This window comes from Mesoplodon mirus (genome assembly GCF_964341445.2).
Source record: "Mesoplodon mirus genome assembly, chromosome: 5".
Taxonomy (NCBI): Eukaryota; Metazoa; Chordata; class Mammalia; order Artiodactyla; family Ziphiidae; genus Mesoplodon; species Mesoplodon mirus.
This window is the reverse complement of record NC_138980.1, coordinates 27,668,244-27,686,164: the sequence shown is the minus strand read 5'-3', so window position 1 is coordinate 27,686,164 and position 17,921 is coordinate 27,668,244.

Sequence of the window (17,921 nt, the reverse complement as noted above, 5' to 3'; positions counted from 1 at the left end):
GGGCAAGCTTTCTAAATGTATAAGTCAAAAATTTCCAAGTTATGCTTCCCTTAGTAACTATAACTAATCTTTGTGTAAATAATAAAATCACATGAATATGATATACCAGTGTGAAAAATATAAAAGCTGATTTATAGTCATTGTATAATAAACATCATTGCATTTTTAAAGTCTGCTATTTTTAAAGTCATGACTTGAAATTTGAATGACTTTTTGGGAAATTTGAGAGTGGATTTTCATATGTAAATCATTTTACTTAACCTACTTAAAAATCACCTGTTTATTTCAATCTCACCTCAAAGATTTCATGTGTTTCCAAAATTTAATATATTATTGAATATCTAAACAATTATTTGCTTGTTTATCTAAACATAATTTTAGGGAGAATGAAATCAGTTTTTGCATTGGTCATAATGTTAAGTATTTGGGACAATATTTGAGATGCATCTGTGGATAGCTCTCTTTGTAACGTAGGTATTAAAAACATCTTGATTCAAAACCAGAGCTATCTGCACTTAGATAGCAGGTTGAATCAGTCTTTGATAATATTGTAGACCTAGTTCCCACATATACTACTTGGATTGCTTTGGTTTTACAGCCATGCTTTGCACAGCTATCCTGGTCAAATACTTTACCAATGTTTGCCATTGATTTGAAAAGGAACTATCAAAAGACTGTAGTAAGTTTAGTAAAAACAAAATATTATTATGAATAAGCAAAACCCAATGTAAAGTACGTGGTCTAATGCAAGTTATCAATAGAAACACTTTTACACACAATTTATTAGTAATGAAAAATATTAGTAAAGCTAGAAATTGGGGGTACACACAAAGAAAGCATCCATCATCCTAAAAGACTTGTGAAGCAATAATCCTTTGCTCAAAAAATAGTTAAGCTTGGCTTTCTTGTCCTCTGTGTTCTTGCCTGTCCTCTGTGTTCTTGCCTGGTTTGGTATTGTTTGTTTTCTTTTTGTTTGTTTGTTTGTTTTTAACTCCTTTCTGTTACTTCCATTTCTACTTTTACCATTAAATAGGATTATAGATGCCCTTAGGTTGAGGATGTACTTTTTATTTGTAATTTGTTGAGAATTTAAATCATGAATGAATATTAGACTTCTAAAAATGTTTTCTCTTTATCTATTGAGATGATTGAATGATTTTGTCTTTTATTCTATTAGCATGGTATATTAAATTAATTGATTTTCAGATGCTAAACAAATCTTGTGTCCTAGAGATAAATTCCACTGGGTCAGAGTGTATAATCTTTTTTTATATGTTACTACAATCTATTTTGCTAGGAATATATTTGGATGTCAGTATTCATAAAGAATATTGATGTTTAGTGTTCTTATTATTTGGCTGGCTTTTGGTATCAGGGCAATACTGAATTCATGGATTTGGAAAGTGTCGCCTCCTCTAGTTTTTTGGAAGAGTTTATGAAGGATTGGTATCATTTCTTCTTTAACTATTTGACAGAATTGCTTGGTTAAGCCACTTGGTCCTGAGCTTTTCTTTGTGAGAAGATTTGTAATTAATGATCCAATATCATTATTTATTTTAAGTGTATTCAGGCTTCTGCTTGAGTCAGTTTTGGTTAATTGTATCTTTCAAGAACTGTATCTAGTTCATTGAAGTTGTCTAATCTGACAAAGTTATTCATGACATCCTTTAAAATCCTTTTAATTTCTCTAAGCTGTGTTATGTCTCCTCTTTCATTGCCAATTTTATTTTTTTCCTCTTTTGTCTTGGTCTAACAAAAGGTTTGTCAGATTTTTTGATAGTTAAAAAAATATTGGTATTATTAATTTCCTCAATTGCTTTTCTGTTTTCTATTTCACTGATTTCCACACTAATATTTATTATTTTCTTCTGTTTGCTTTAGTTTAATATTCTTCTTTTTTAGGTTTTATAAGCAGATTATTATGTTATTGGGTTTTTTCTTGAGATGTAATTCACATAACAGCATTTACTACTTTAAGGTATATAAATCAGTGGGTTTTAGCACATTCACTATAATATGTAACTATTAGTGCTATCTAATTCCAGAACATTTCTGTCATCCAAAAATAAGCACCAAATCTATTAGCAGTCAGTCCCAATTCCCTTCTCTACACAGTCCCTGGAAAATCACTAATCTTCTTTCTATCTTTATGGATTTTCCTGTTGTGCACATTTCATATAAATGGAATTATACAGTATGTGGCCTTTTGTGTCTGACTTTTTTCACTTAGCATAACATTTTCAAGGTTTGTCCATGTTGTCACAGGTATCTGTACTTCATTCCTTTGTATGGCTGAATAATATTCCACTGCATAGATATATCACATTTTGTTTATCCATCTATCATTTGATGGATACTTGGGTTGTTTCTACCATTCTGCTGTTGTGAATATTGCTGCTTAAACATTCGTGTTAAAGCTTTACTGTAAACATATTATCAGTTCTCTTGGGTAAATATCTAGGAGTGGAATTGCTAGGTTATGTGTTAACTCTCTGTTTAAATTTTTGAGGAACTGAGAAACTGTTTTCACAGTAACACGTTATTGATTTTTGATCTTTTTTTTCTTTTATAGACATTTAAATATATCAACTAAGTACAGTTTTAATTGCATATCATAATTGACATATTGTGTTTTTTATTTCAGTCAGTTTGAGAAACTTTCTAATTTATCTTTTTATTTTTTCATTGATCCCTGGGTTCTTTATAAGTGTTTAGTTTAATTTCTTAGCACTTGTGAATATCCCCAATTTTTCTGCTGTTCTTTTACCTAATGTGTTCACATTATAGTTTAAGTATATACTTTGTATGATTTCAATCCTTCTATATTTATTTGGACTTGTTTTATGGCCTAACATATTGCTTACCTTGAGATGTTTATGTGTGCTTGGAAAGATGTGAATTTTATTTTTGAGTGAACTGTTCAATAGATATTGGTTAGGTCCAATTAATTGATAATGTCATTCAAGTCTTCTATATCTTTGACAGTTTTCTTTCTAGCTGTTCTATCAGTTATTGAGAATGAATATTGAAGTGTCCATCTATTCTTATAAATTGTCTATTTCTCTCTTAAATTCAGTTTTTTCTTCATGCATTTTGGAGTTGTATTGTCAGATGTGTATATGTTTAATTGTTATATTCCTGATTAATTAATCTTTCTCTTGTCTCTAGAAACAATTTTGTCTTGAAATCTATATGTCTGATATTAGTATAGTCATTCCAAATCTCTTGCAGTTACTGTTTGCATGATATACCATTTTTGTCCCTTTTCTTTCAGCCTATTTATGTCACTGAATCTGAAGAGTGTCTCTTGTAGATTTCATATAATTGCTTATCTTATTTTATCCAGTCTGACAATCTGTCTTTTTGGGAAGATTTAATCCATTCACATTTATATCTGTTATTTGCCTTCTATATGTTTCATTCTTTTTTGTTCTGTTCTTTTACTGTTTTGTTATGTGTTAAATAGAAATTTTCTAGTATAGCATTTAAATTTCTTTTTTGGTTATCTTACTAAACATACTTACTTTCTTAGTGGTTTCTGTAGGGATCACACTATGAATCTTATTTTTCACATTCTGCTTTAGATTAATACTTTATCAATTTAATTAATGAAGTTTAATTCCAGTGAAATATAAAACTATACTCCAACATAGCTTATTCTCTCCCTTCCTTTATGATGGCCTTGTTATATACATTACATTTTTATATTTAGAGACCCAAAATGCCATTTGTAAAATAATTGTTTTACATAATTTTAAAAAATTAAGAAAAATAAAACATATATTGCCTTTTATATTAAATGCATAGTTACCTTTACCAGTGTTGTTTTAAAAAAATTTCTTTGTGTCAATTCATGTTACTACGTAATACTATTTTCTTTCAGCCTGAAGGAATTTCATTAATTGTTTTTTTATAAGGCAGGTCTACTAGCAAGAAATTTTCTTAGTCTTTGTATATCTTGCAGTGAGTTATTTCACTTCCATTTTTAAAGAATAGTCTTGCTCAATATGGAATTCTTAGTTTACAGACTTTTGGTTTGTTTTGTTTTTCTTTTAGTCCATGGAATATGTCATCACAGCACTTTCTGGTCTCTACTTTTTTCCTAAAGAAATGTCAGCTGTTAATCTCATTGCAGTTCCTCTCTATGTGATCAATTATTTTCCTTTTTCAGCTTTCAAGATTTTCTTTTTGTTTTTGACTTTGAACAGTGTGATTTCATATGTGTGGTATGGATCTTTTTAAATTTATCCAGCCTGGAGTTTGTTGAGCTTTTGGACAAGTAAATTTTCATGAAATATAAGCAGTTTTTGGACCTCATTTTTTCAGATATTCTTTCTGGCCCTTTTGGTCTTTTCCTTACATGACTCCCATTTTTCACATATTGATGTGTTTGCTGGCCTTGAACAGGTTTTTAAGGCTCTGTGTTTTATTTGTATTTTTTTTTCTGATTTTCAGATTAGATACTTTCTACTGACCTATTTTAATATTCGATTTCTTTTTCCACCTCACCTATGCTCTCAAATCTCTGTAGTAATTCTTTTTAATTTTGATTATTATGCTTTTCAGCTGAAGACTTTCCAATTAGTTTTTATAATTTCTACATTTATTGGCATTCTCTATTTGATGTGTCATTGTCATCATGGTTTTCTTTAGTTCTTTGAACATATTTATAGTAGCTGCTTTGGAGTCTCCTAAGTTAAACATCCTATTCAGAGACAGTTTCTATTGACTGTTAGTTTTTTGTCTTGTGTATGTATCACACTTTCCTGTTTCTTTGCATGTCTCCCATTTTTGACTACAATCTTGGAAACTACATTGTAGCAAATCTAGATCAGATACCCCCTCTTCTCAGGGGTTGTTGATATTTTATTTTCTTTTTCATTTTTTTTTTTTAGTTACTTGTATGGACTACTTGTGTACAGTCTTTCTTTTCCTAAGACTGTGGTCACTGATGTCTCTGCTCATATTTTTCTTTTATTTCTAAGCTTGACACCCTAGAGATGAATCAACATAGCTCAGTGATTGACATTGATTGGTCAAATAAATCTTGAGTCTATAAATCTTCCATCCTTTGTCAGTGAATTCTGTGTGAATTAGGATATGCATTCAGAGGTTAGGTAGTTTACAAGTGTGCCTTAGCTTTTACTTTCTGCTAGTCTTTCTCAGGTCTTCTCTCCCCAGCAGGTCTAACATTTAGTCATAGACAAAAGACAATTAGGCACCTCCCTGGTGTCTCCTTAGCATGTACGTACTCTTGGGTATATGTACAGCCTTCCAGACCATAAAGATATGTGAATGTATATCAAGACTCAATATAGTTGTCTCACTTTCTGGATATAACTACTGAAGTTCTGGCTAGTATGCCGTTCTGTTGCTTGACACAACTGGTATTGAAACCTCTGACTATTGTGATGTTGGTTTCCTTGAACTTTTCCACTGGGAGTACTATTGTTTCAACAAACCCTGGGGATGGGCTTTGCTCCAAGTCAAGACAGTGCCCTCTGGCAGAAGAGGTGTTTTCACAGCTTGCCTTATTCTGGTTAAACAACTGAACAGATGGAGTTGGAGGTGGGGCTGGGATAGGAGCAATTTCAGGCTAAAACAGCATAAAGTTCCATTGTTTTTATCTGCATTCCAGTAGCTTTTCTCGAATTAAAGTTTCCAATCTGGTGTATGCCCTTTGTTGATTTCCAGAGAACTGAAATTGTTCTTGACAATTTTGTCCAATTTTATCAACACACTTTGTGGAGAGAATTTGCTGAGCTTCTCCTCCACTATTCCGAGAATCCTGTTTCTCTATCATTTTTTTTTTTTACCAGAAAAAGTAAAAACATACCCAAAAGCTCATTGTAACTTCTAATTGTACATTATTGGACTAAACTGTGTCACGTGCTCTTTCTTTGTGTAAGGTAAACTGGAAGGGTGGTGGGGTAAGTAATTAGATTTGGCAGGTCTTATAGTGAAGACTGACAAGTGAGAAAATGTATATCTGGAAATGGATTTGTGGTTAGACAAACAATAATGCCTGTCATACCCATTCAACTGCTAATACCATAAGTAGGAAGTTTAAGTATTCTTTCTAACACCTTTATAGCACCATTCCAAAGGCAACTGGAAATTAATTTCATTAGGACTCAGGTTCAAAGTTCATAAAACAGTCTAGTTTTTCCATAAAACATACAGACAATGATGTTGAACTGCATGGGTTTTATACTACGTTTACCATGTACTAGTGTTATAACATTGGGCAAGTAACATAACCTCTGTATTCTTCAGTTTCTCCATATGTCAAATTTGGGTAATAATTATTCTTTCTTCAAGAATTGTAGTAAGGATTAAGTGCCTATAAAGCACTTTTCCCAGTATCTGGCTCACAGCTGGTGTTTAACAAATACTAGCTTCCTGCGCTCAGAGGGCACTTTCTAGGAAACCCAATTCAACATAATATGGAACTCTTCTTTTGTTCCCTTTGAGTATCTTCCAGTGATAAAACTGGAAGAAAGAATGCTTTAATTCTATGTCAGCCATAGAGTTCTCTAAGGACTGGCTATATAGGCTATTCTATTTGAAGAAATACATGGTTTTTATGTATGGCATTGAAACTAGGCAAGCTACCAACTGATGTTGCAGCTAAAGCTCTCTTTCCTTCTGGGATTGAGTCATTCAACCAATAACTATGATTTGGGAATGAAGGACGACAACATTGTGTGAGAATTGGAGAGATCTTAGTGGACTATTTATTATTTGGGCTATAAGATGAAGAGGAAGAATAAAGTACTGATACATGTTAGTTATTATATGTGTGTGTGTGTGTATGTGTGTATATATATATATATATATATATATATATATGTTGCATACATTTCTCATGGTGACCAAATACTAAATAGATTTCTGATATTACAAAATGACAGTTCACTTATGGATAACTGGAAAGGAAATGAAAAAATAAATGAGATCCCGTGAATATACTGAGAGTAACTTGTAGTCAGAAAAATAAATCAGCATGTAGCTATAGATACCAGAATGTAATTTCATTTTCAGTCAGCCAAAAGTAATTGATAAAATTAGTTATAGTGGGGACAAATGTCTTTTAAAGTTAATAACCTTAGTAACCTTTGTATTCACAATGAATTAATAATCATTGGAGATATCTATAAGTAATTATAAAAGTATCTTTTATAATAACATGTAGCAAAAGTTTTAGAAATGAAAAAAAATATATAGTGGAATGGTGCAGTTGAGAAATTGATCACAAGGAACCAGAACTTTTGTGATGAATCAGGAGTGGAAATAAAGTTACTTCCAGTATAGCTTCCTGGAAGAGTTATTAATTTCATCTATCATGTAGAGGATTCGTAGGGAGGGTAAGGAAATTAGAATTAAAGTGATGGCTGGAAGGATGGTTCAAATGGTCTCTACCTGTTGGTAGAAGCAATGGGAACCATCTTCTGTTATGAATACTACAATTACCACAGTTCTTACCAAATTTTCGACCCACTGCTTATTATATCATTATTTCTCCAGAGAAACAATGGCTGACTAGATCATTGTTGATGATACAGACAGTGTGAATAAATTTGCTCTGTTAAGTGGTGAGGGTGGGATGGGGGCTGGTGTAATGTGTGCATGCTGACTAGCTCTCCAGTGGGATGACAGTGAGGGTTTGTTACAGCTGTTCTCCTCTGAAATTTAGGTCACTCTTAGGGCTCTGTATCTTTTTCATTTCCTGAATTTCATTCCAGAAAATTGCTGACCTTTCCAATGCTTCTTTCTTACCTCTTAATAGGTGAACTCTAAGTGCTCTGTTTCCTGATTATCTGAAACTAAGATTAGGACAGGTACCTAATAAATCCTCAAACTCTGTACTAGCACTGTGTAGCCATATGGCAATTTCAGAAAATGGCAGAGAATGACCTGGCACCCAGTCATGGCCAAGTCATTGAACTAACCCAGGATCTGCAGGCTGACTTCCAGGATTCTCAGGTTATGCAAGATAATTCAATGACTGTACTGTTTAAGGAATCACACTTGGGGATTTTGGTACTGACCATCAAAGACTTACTGACCACCACTTTCCTCTACATTATCTTATTTGCTCATCAGTACACAGGTAGTTGTGACCATCGTATTAGGGAAGAGGAAGCAGGAGCTCAGGAAGTTGAAGAGGTTAGATGCCAGGACTAGTAAATAGTGGGACTGAAACCCCATTTATCATCTACCCCTCTCTGCCTGCTGGTATAAATTCATTCAGCTTTCAGATCCCCGAACTTCAGGAGCGATGTTGCAAATCTTCAAAGCTAATGTGTAAAAGTCCAATTCAACAATTCCAAAATATATCTGTGAAAGGAATGTCCCCACAGTTGGCTCATTCGAAACATGCTGCTATTATTATAAAGCTCTCCTAAACTTCTGCAAAATAAAACAAGAAAAAAAAAAAGAGTGGAGAGATAAAGTGAGCATGCCAGGAAGTAACTATAAACTTCTTTGGTTTGGGAGCCAGGAAATGTCAAGGAAACAAATGTAGCTCTGATTTATACTCCATCTCCAGTTGTGCCATGGGATTCAAAAATTGGCATTTTTATTAAAGCATACACCTTAGAGCAGTCCTGATAAGTGAAAAGCTGCCACAGAGGCCAAAAAAAGCTACATTTGATTCTGGGTTTTATGGTAACTTAACCAATATATATAGTTGATGGTAGGGAAGGAAAGGGCTTGAATTTTACCCTGAGTCTCTGGGTTTTTCTTGTTTTCAAACTGATTGGTCTGGAGAATGGAAGACCAACAGCCAACAATAAATCACTCGTAAGCTGAAAATAGTTTCCTCTGAATACAACTAAATATTTCTTTAATTCTTGCATTAAAATTTTTGCTGTAGTATAGCAGCTATTTTATTTACTCTAAAATTTAAGCTTTTGTAATACTGTAACTATAGGTATAACTAATGGGGGGGTTGATTACCGAGGCAAGCTCTTTAAAGCACTTTAAAAGCATAATATCATATGCTTGTTTTGCATTTATATTTTTGGGTCGTACTGAAGATACTATTGTTAATGACTCTTGCTCAAAAATCTTGCTTTTATTTTCTGAAAACCATTTCTTTATTTTGTACCATGGGAAGGGTCTTTAATAATGATGAGTTATCATGAATATCCCTTTTTTGTAGCTTCTATATCTACATTATCAGGCACATCAGCCAGTCCCAAAGAAGTTATTTCACAGTTCTGTTCCCAAGGGAACAAAGACAGTGGGTCCCATAGTAACAGTGGCTTCTGTTGGCTTATTGTTTCCTTATTTTTTTCTGACATTAAAGTTGTGTATGGTTGGTAAGGATTTCTATTCTCTGAAAACAAGCTTGTTGGTAAAAGGACAAGCTGCAGGCATCCTCACATACACAACTACTTCAGCACAGGCTGAAAGGATGCTTCACTGAGAACAAATTAGAACTGAAAAACATGTTCAAGTACAAAGGTTCTTTCTTTAAGAGATTTTCAGTTCATTATTTATTTGTCCTTCATATCGAAGAGTTTTCCTAAATTATCTTCACATCTATTTAAACCCAATTACCAACTCCCACTATGCACCTCCCATGAGTCCCCTCATCTCAGCCAGGGACTCTCAGGATCACTGGCCAGGCCATGCACATTTCCCATCCAGTGACATTTGTAAGAAGAATGGCTAGGAGCAGGAACAGACTGGTGCCCTGGGAAAGAGATGCCTTTTCAGAGGGACACTCAAACAGCCAGAAGCTGAACCCCAACTGCATTCATAGTGTGGCATCTCAGATGCTCCAAGTAGAGACTCCTCCACACCAACTTTGGTTAGCTAGTAGCACGCAGTGTTAAGATGTGTCCTATGCTAATGGTACAGCCTGCAGAATGGTATAGCGAATTTCAAGTGGAAATCCCAGGATTTCAAATTTTCCCTTCCCCTTACTAATGAAGAGGAAAGAAGTGTGGGGGGCGCGGGGGGAGAGTGGTTTGGAGAGAGAGAGAGAGAGAGAGAGAGAGAGAGAGAGAGAGAGAAACAGAGAGGGAGAGGGGCAATACTCTGCCCAATAACTCCTTGGAAGCAGGATGAAGCCTCCTATGATCTGCATAGTTCAGGACTTGAAAATGTCAGCAGTGGCTGCTTTCCCAGGACTCCCCTCCCTATTAATGGACACAATTTGCAAGTTCCTTCTAAAAGGTTTTACTGGGATTTCTGATTTACTCAATCAAAGCTTGCAGTTTATTTTTTATTAAGTAAAAGGGGCCCCGCATTCGAAAGAACAGCCTCAGTTATATCACTAACAGGGAGAAAATTTACTGGCCCTCCATAAATCAATTCAACATCCTTGTCTCTAAGGACTTGCCTAAAGGTAATGGGCTGCAATTATGAAAACATCACCAGGAGTTGCCAGCAGGGCTCCAGAGAGATTTCTAAAGTCTGCAGGCACTTTCAAGAGGAACATAGGAAATCATTTCATGAAGCAGCAATTTTGCCCAAAACCAAATTAGAAGAGATGTGATACTGGCTTAAATTAAAGTGACTAAGAAATAGGTATGGTGAACACAAAGGCATGGTACAGTCTTCTCCCATTCACCTTAAAGAATCCAAATTAACTCAAAAATGGATACACAGCTACAGTAATAAAGACCACAGCTGGGCACAGCTCAGGGGAAATGGTAGTAACAGCCCTGCCCATCCTCTCCTCTACCTTGAAACGCTGTGGTGCTATTCATACTACAGTTGAGGATGCCCCTTTGGGGAGTATGCTTGCCACCTTGGGGTAGCTGCCTTTCCTAGGAAGAAGAGGATGGCTCAGGCAAGGGAGGCCAGCACAAACAGGGGCACTCTGGCCAGTCTACCACCACTGTTCTATGGGGAGGTGCCCTGCTGGAGGTTTTGATCAGCATGATGGGTGAGAGATTTGAAGTCCCAAATGTGGCTCCTGCTTTGAAGACACATAGCAGCAACCTTAACAGAAGTGTCCGAGAGTCTCATATGATGCTTCCAGCAAGGAAACTCAGCATCTGCTGGGTCCACAATGCCCGGGTGGCATCGCCTAGGTGGCGTCGACCGAATCCAGAGTCTGTATTTTTTGGCCCGGACTGTTTTTGATTCCCCTCACCCTGCCAAGCTGATGTTGGCACCCCCTCAGGTCTGGGTTGCCCTGGGTGAGCGCTGAGCCCAAGCAACCCCAGGCACAGCACAGCATCTCCAAGATGGAGCTGTTCTGAAACAATTTCCTGAGGGGCCGTAGGCTGGACAGGGCAGGTTGGATTGACCATGTGCCTCCAAGGGCCCCGGCCAGGTTCTGACTGAGGTTTCCTGCCACCAGGAAACCTCCGGTCTGCTGGGGGCCCCACACCTCTGCAGGTATATCAGCGTTGGGAACTATACCTGCTACCAGTGACAGAAGTCACCACACACTTCCCGCAAGAGCTTCTTCATTATCCCGGCACAGGTAGGAAGGCAGGCCCTTAATGCTGGCGGGAAGCCTCCGGTCCGAGGGCACACACCCGTGGAGACTCGCCCCCAGATCTGTTATTTCAAAGCCCGCAGTCTTTCCTCTTCCTCCCCCTGCTCGTCCCCGAAACAGCCCTTCTAGGTTGTTTTTCACGTAGGCCGACCCTGAGGCTGGAGCAGGGACAGCAGGACCCCTCGGCCGCCAGCACCCCAGCCTCCCTCCCCACCCCACCCCACCCCCGACCCCGCGCAGGCTGCTCGGACGGACTCAGGCGCTCACGGCTGGCCGGCGGCCGCTCCGCACCGCGACGGCTCCCGGTGCACGGACAATCCCAGCCCCGCGCTCAGCGACTTACCTCGCGCAGCAGGTGCTCCAGTTGCGGCTCGGCCCAGGCGACCAGGGTGTCCGGCGACCCCACGCACCACAGCAGCTCCCGCTCTTCCTCGAGCGCCGCCACCCGGCCCTGCAGCGTGGCGGCCTGGACGCCCAGCAGCAGGCAGGCGACCGCTGAGCCGGCGGAGAGCGGCAAGCACAACGCGCTCACCGCCCAGGCCCCGGCTGCTGTCGCGGGGAGCTGCGCACCGCCGCCGCCCGTCCGGCAGCCCTTCCGCGCGACGCCACCGGCGCCCTGGCCTGGACTCATGGTGAGCTCATCGCGGGTGGACTCTCAGAGAGGACGGTGCACAGAGCCGGGGTCGCTGGCTGAGCGTGCTGGAGAGCCCGAGGAACGAGTTCGGCCCGGCGCGGGGCTTGGCCTCCAGGCAGCAGCGGACCGCGGCGCACGCCCCCTTCCCTGCCGCCAGCTCCTCCACAGCGGCCACTTTGGGCAGTTTCCTCTATGCAAATAGACCCTGCCAGAAGAGGGGCCGGGACCCACCCAGGCGAGGAGCGGCCAGGCCAGAACTGCGTGGCGAGGGGGCGGGGGCGGAAACGGAGCTGGCTCCTCGGAGCCCCACAGCGCGTACCTGGCTGACCCCGCGCGCAGCACGCACCTCCGCCCTCACCTGGACGCCGGGCTGCACCCACTCCCGCGCATGCACCTCTGCGACTCCGCAGCCCGAGTTCCAGCTGCGATCCCAAGAGGTCTGTGGTGCACCCAGAGACTCAGAGCGCCTTCTGCAGCCTACCCCTGGCTGCGGCATCATTCATTTGTTGGGAAAATTCCCCTCGACTTGTGAATTAACCTGACACTTTGAAGTGTCACAAGTTTTGAAGTACGAAACTTCAAACCCTGTGGAAAACTTAGTGAATCCTTTCTAGATGGTGCCCTAGCGCCGCTTGGTGGTGGAAAGCGACCTCTTGTGCATTCATCCTTACAGACGCAGTCAGGGTCGGGATTGAGCCCAGTGGAAGGATGCCTCTTAGAATATTTAATACTCTCACCATTTATTATGTGCCAGACATGCGGTGCTGGAAACAAATTGAAAGACCTTGTTCCTGACCTAGAGAAGTCTTTCATTTGAGAAAATGTAGGCTTTAACAAATGCAAAAGATAGGGGAAAAGAACTCCAACTTTTGATGAGCGGATGGCTTAATTCTGTAGTGGAAACACAACTTGGCCAAAAATAATCATCTAGTATGCACCACATTTAACCTATACTGCGATTCTGATGCAAATGTACACCCCAGGGGTAAAGTAGGAAAGCCTGAATGAGAATCAAATGGCCGGAACAGTCTTTTTCAAGAAAGGGGGGCAAGGCTGGAAGTCAAGCACATTCTCTGCTGGCTCAGATTCCTACTAGGCATATTGTATCCTAAAATGGGTCCCACATAACTCTCCCACTAACTCCAGTAATAATCAAATAAAAACAACAGACTTGCTTGGACCTTTGTAATTTGGGCAAATCCACAGCCGTTTTTGAAAACAAGACCTGTTATATCTTCCCACTCTCTGGGTATCTTTGGATTTATTAGCGTCTTTGGATAGATTACTTATCTCTGAACGCGGTTGAGGACCTTCAGCTGACATATTCCTCCTTAACTCCTGAATTTGGAGGGGAAAGTTACCTCCAAGATTGGAATAAAACAAATGGTTGGCATCTCACCCCTGCAACTTTGTAGCTGTGACCTTAGGTAACTTGGGGTCACAGTTAAGTGGTTATACAGAGATAGGTCTTGCTAAGATCTAGCGTATGCCCAATAAATTGTCTGAAAAGTACTTGCTCAGCAAACTGGATTGTCTTCTTTGAAAAGAGGCCAACACCATGTTACAAGTGGGCACATCATTCTTGCTACAAACACATAGTGAAATTGCCCATCACCTGTAAAGTATTGTTCACCATATTCCAGAAGCTTCTGTGTATTAAACAAGCCAAGCTCCTTGGTCTCTTTGGCCTCTGCCCTTGCCTACAGCCTCACTATCTGGAATATCCTGCTCTCAGATCTTTGAGCAAGATCCTCCTTCAGGTCAAGGTCCTCAGGTCCTTAAACCTCACTATCTCCAAAAGACCTACCCAGACTGTCCAATCTGAGGAGGCTTCACTCGCAGTCCTCAGAAGGATTACTCAGGAAGATCATTTATCACTGTTTGAAGTTACCTTTTTATTAACAAGACAAAGTTATCCATTTGTCTTGTTCACCCCTGTTTTCTCAAAGAGCAGTACAGGATCTGGCAAATATTTGTCAAGTGAATTAAGGAAAGGCGAAAATATGTTTACTGTCTACAGCTTAATTTAAAAGACAAGGCAGAAAATACTCTATTTTGTAAGCTGGGGTCCTGGAAGGAACAGATGGCATCCTCAGACTGAAGACAGTCTGATTGCAGAGACTGTCTACATGGTGGGGCAGATAAAGGGAAGCCAACAGGGGATGTTGAAGAAGCACTCTGGAGTATAAAGAGTGGGAGGCCATTACCATCTCTAGCTACAGGGGGGAGAAGAAGGAACTGTGTGGGAACCCTGTGAATGCTCGGAGCTCAACAAAGGTCAGCTCAACAGGAGCTGTGGCCTTTGGTCAAGGGATACCACCTCTGCAAAACCATGGCTTGGAAGGTAAGGAGCTGGGGGATAATCTCTCTCTCCTCTTACTCTCTGATCTGCTGGGCCTCCCACTGACCAAACCTACAGGGCAAGGGAGCCCAGATGATGCAATGCAAAGAGGTCAGCCTCCTAAGGGCAGAGAGCTGAGTCAGAGTGGTGGAGAGCAGATCTGGGGGCTGGGCAGGAATCCACTGCATTCCCTAACATGTATATAGATTACCAAGGTCAATCTAGCTACTGCTGCCTCTGAAATGGCTAACCTGTTAGCGATAGGCACTAGTCCTCAGGGAGACCAACTGGCTACTTGGTGGCAAATCAACTACTTTGGACTCCCTTCATCCCAGGAGGGCCAGCAATTTGTCCCTCACAGGGGTGGATAGCTATACTAGGTATGGGCTTGTCTTCCCTGTTTGCAGAGCCTCAGGCAGCACCACTATCCATACAGATTCCCCATTCCACAGGTGTGGAGTCCTATATAACAGAGCATCTGACCAGGGAACCCACTTTACAGCAGAGGAAGAGGGGGAGTGAGCCCATGACCATGGAATCCACTGGTTGTATTACATCCTGCACCAGCCAGAAGCAGCCAGCCTCACAGAACACTGGAACTGCCTTTTGAAGGCACAGGTGAAGCACCAACTCAGAGTATTCAGAGACAATATGCTAAAAGACTGCAGTGCCATCTTTCAGGATGTGGAATATGCATGAAATGAGGGACCTCGGGCTTCCCTCGTGGTGCAGTGGTTGAGAGTCTGCCTGCCGATGCAGGGGACATGGGTTCGTGCCCCGCTCTGGGAAGATCCCACATGCCGCAGAGTGGCTGGGCCCCTGAGCAACGGCTGCTGAGCCTGCACATCCGGAGCCTGTGCTCCGCAATGGGAGAGGCCAAAGCAGTGAGAGACCCGCGTACCACAAAAAAAAAAGAAAAAAAGAGGGATCTCTACATGACCCTTTTCTTCCAATAATGCATGGGTCCAGGAACCAACGGGTAGAAGCAAGAGTAGCTCCACTCACCATCACGTCCCATGACTCACTGGGGGATTTTGTGCTTGCTGTCCTCACAAAGCTGGGCCCTGCAGGATTGGAGGTCCTACTTCTCAAGAATGTTACACTTGCAAGGGCACACAGCAGGGATCCATTCAACTACAAGCTATGGCTGCCCCCCAGGGCACTTTGAACTCTGTGTCCAGGGACCTGAAGTCTAAGAGTCACCATTTTGGCAGGAGTACCTGACCCTCAACAGTAGGGAGAGGAGGCTGCTTTTATACAGTGGGGACAGGGAGGAATATGCCAGGCACCGTCTGGCACTCCTTTGCCCATCCTAACTGTAAATAGCAAGTGCAGAAACCCAGCCTGATGTTTCTCAAGGGCTCAGACTCTTCAGAATAAAAGGGCATTTTAAAATATCTTATTCAAAAGGGATTACTTGGGTCAGATAGGGTTGATAACCACTGTATAAGATTATAAATAATGTTGATAATGAAGAGGTTCAGATATATTCAAAATGCTCTGTTTAAGAAGGCAGGCATACTTAAACATTTTTTAAAAATTTCCAACAAAAATGGTTCAAATTAAGCTTTAAGTCTTAAAAGGATAAGTTTCAATTCCATGAGGAAATTGTTACTTAGAAAAGGCAGTATGATACTGTGGAAAAAGCATCAGGTATTGATGTATAATGCCTAGATTCCAGTTGTGGTTCCACTAATAGCTCACAGCTACTTACTATTTCAGACCCCCAGTTTTCTAGTTTGCAAAATGGATATACCAACAGGGACTAGACTTACTCAATCTGAAACTAGAAAACTAAACAAACTATATGAAACGGCAGTTTTCAAGATACTGGACATCAGGCAACGAGGGACAGTGACCCTTGGGAGATGGTGGAAAAATGAAGTGAGCCCAAGGATTGTCCCACCTTACTCTATGGAGAGATGTTTTCAGGCCACAGTGCAGGAAGGGGGACCCAGGCAGAGCCACCCTAAGGTGAAGGAGCTGCAAGTCCAAAGAAGCTGAGGCAGTTAGAATTTGCAGGGTAGAGGACTGGAGAGCAGAGCTGCACACAGAAAGAGAACTCTCCGCCTGAGATCATCACATTTGTGAGGAAACTACTGGGGCCAGGACAGAACCACTCAAAAGGATGAGACTCTAATTAGAGAGGAAGCAATCCCCACAGCCCACAGGCCAGGGAGAGCTCTTCTTCCCACCAGCCAGCATGGAAAACCTTCTAATTCAGAGGGCATTGGGTAGAGTACTCAAAAGATTTGCATCAACAGTGGGCATAAACTAGCCCTAGACTAAATGCTGCTCTCGTCCTGCCTAAGAAAGCTTAAACCCCAAACCTGAAAAGATCAAAATGATTCAAGTAATTTAATCATGTTCCATAATAAAGCTCAAGTGAATATAAAAATACCCAATAACCAACAAGGTAAAACAAAAAGCCAAAATTACCAGGCACACAAAACAGCAAGAAAATATGACCCATGATAGGAGAAAAAGCAATTAATCAAAACCACCTCAGAAATGAAACAGATGATAGCATTAGCAGATAAGGATATTAAAGGTTATACCTGTATTCTATATGTTCAAGGAACTAAGAGGAGAGACTGAACATGTTAAGCAGAGACAAAAGATTTTTGTTAAAAGTCTAATCTAGAGGCTAAAATGACAATGTTGAGATGAAAATTAAACTCTATGGGATTAAAGGTAGGTTAGACACGGCAGGAGATTAACATAGTTGCAGTAGATGGGACTTCCCTGGTGGCTCAGTGACTAAGAATCCACCTGCCAATGCGGGGGACACAGGTTCAAGCCCTAGTCCGGGAAGATCCCACATGCCATGGAGCAACTAAACCCATGCATCACAACTCCTGAGCCTGCGCTCTAGAGCCCATGAGCCACAACTACTGAAGCCCGTGCACCTAGAGCCCATGCTCTGCAACAAGAGAAGCCACCGCAATGAGAAGCCCGCACACTGCAACGAAGAGTAACCCCCGCTCATGGCAAATGGAGAAAGCCCGTGCACAGCAATGGAGATCCAACACTGCCAAATAAATAAATATATATATTTTAAAAAAGGAAAATATAGCAGTAGAAACTATCTAAAATGAAACAGAAGGAAAAAGCTTGAAAATAAAGAAAAAAAAGAACATGTATTATCTCTTTAAAAGATAATAGATGGCTTAAGGCAAAAATAACAATGTATTGCAGGGTTTTAACATATGGCTAAGTAAAATGTATGGCAAAATGGTATAAAGCCCAGGAGGGGAAAATGGTAGTGTACTGTTACAAGATTCTTTTACTGTATGTGACATAGTATAATGTCAATTACAAGCATACTGTGATAAGGATGTATACTACAAACTCTAAAGCACATGCTAAACACACACACACACACACACACACACACACACACAAACACAAACACATACACACGGTTTAGCTAATAAACCAGCTAATAAAGTAGAATTATGAAAAATACTCAGTTCAAAATA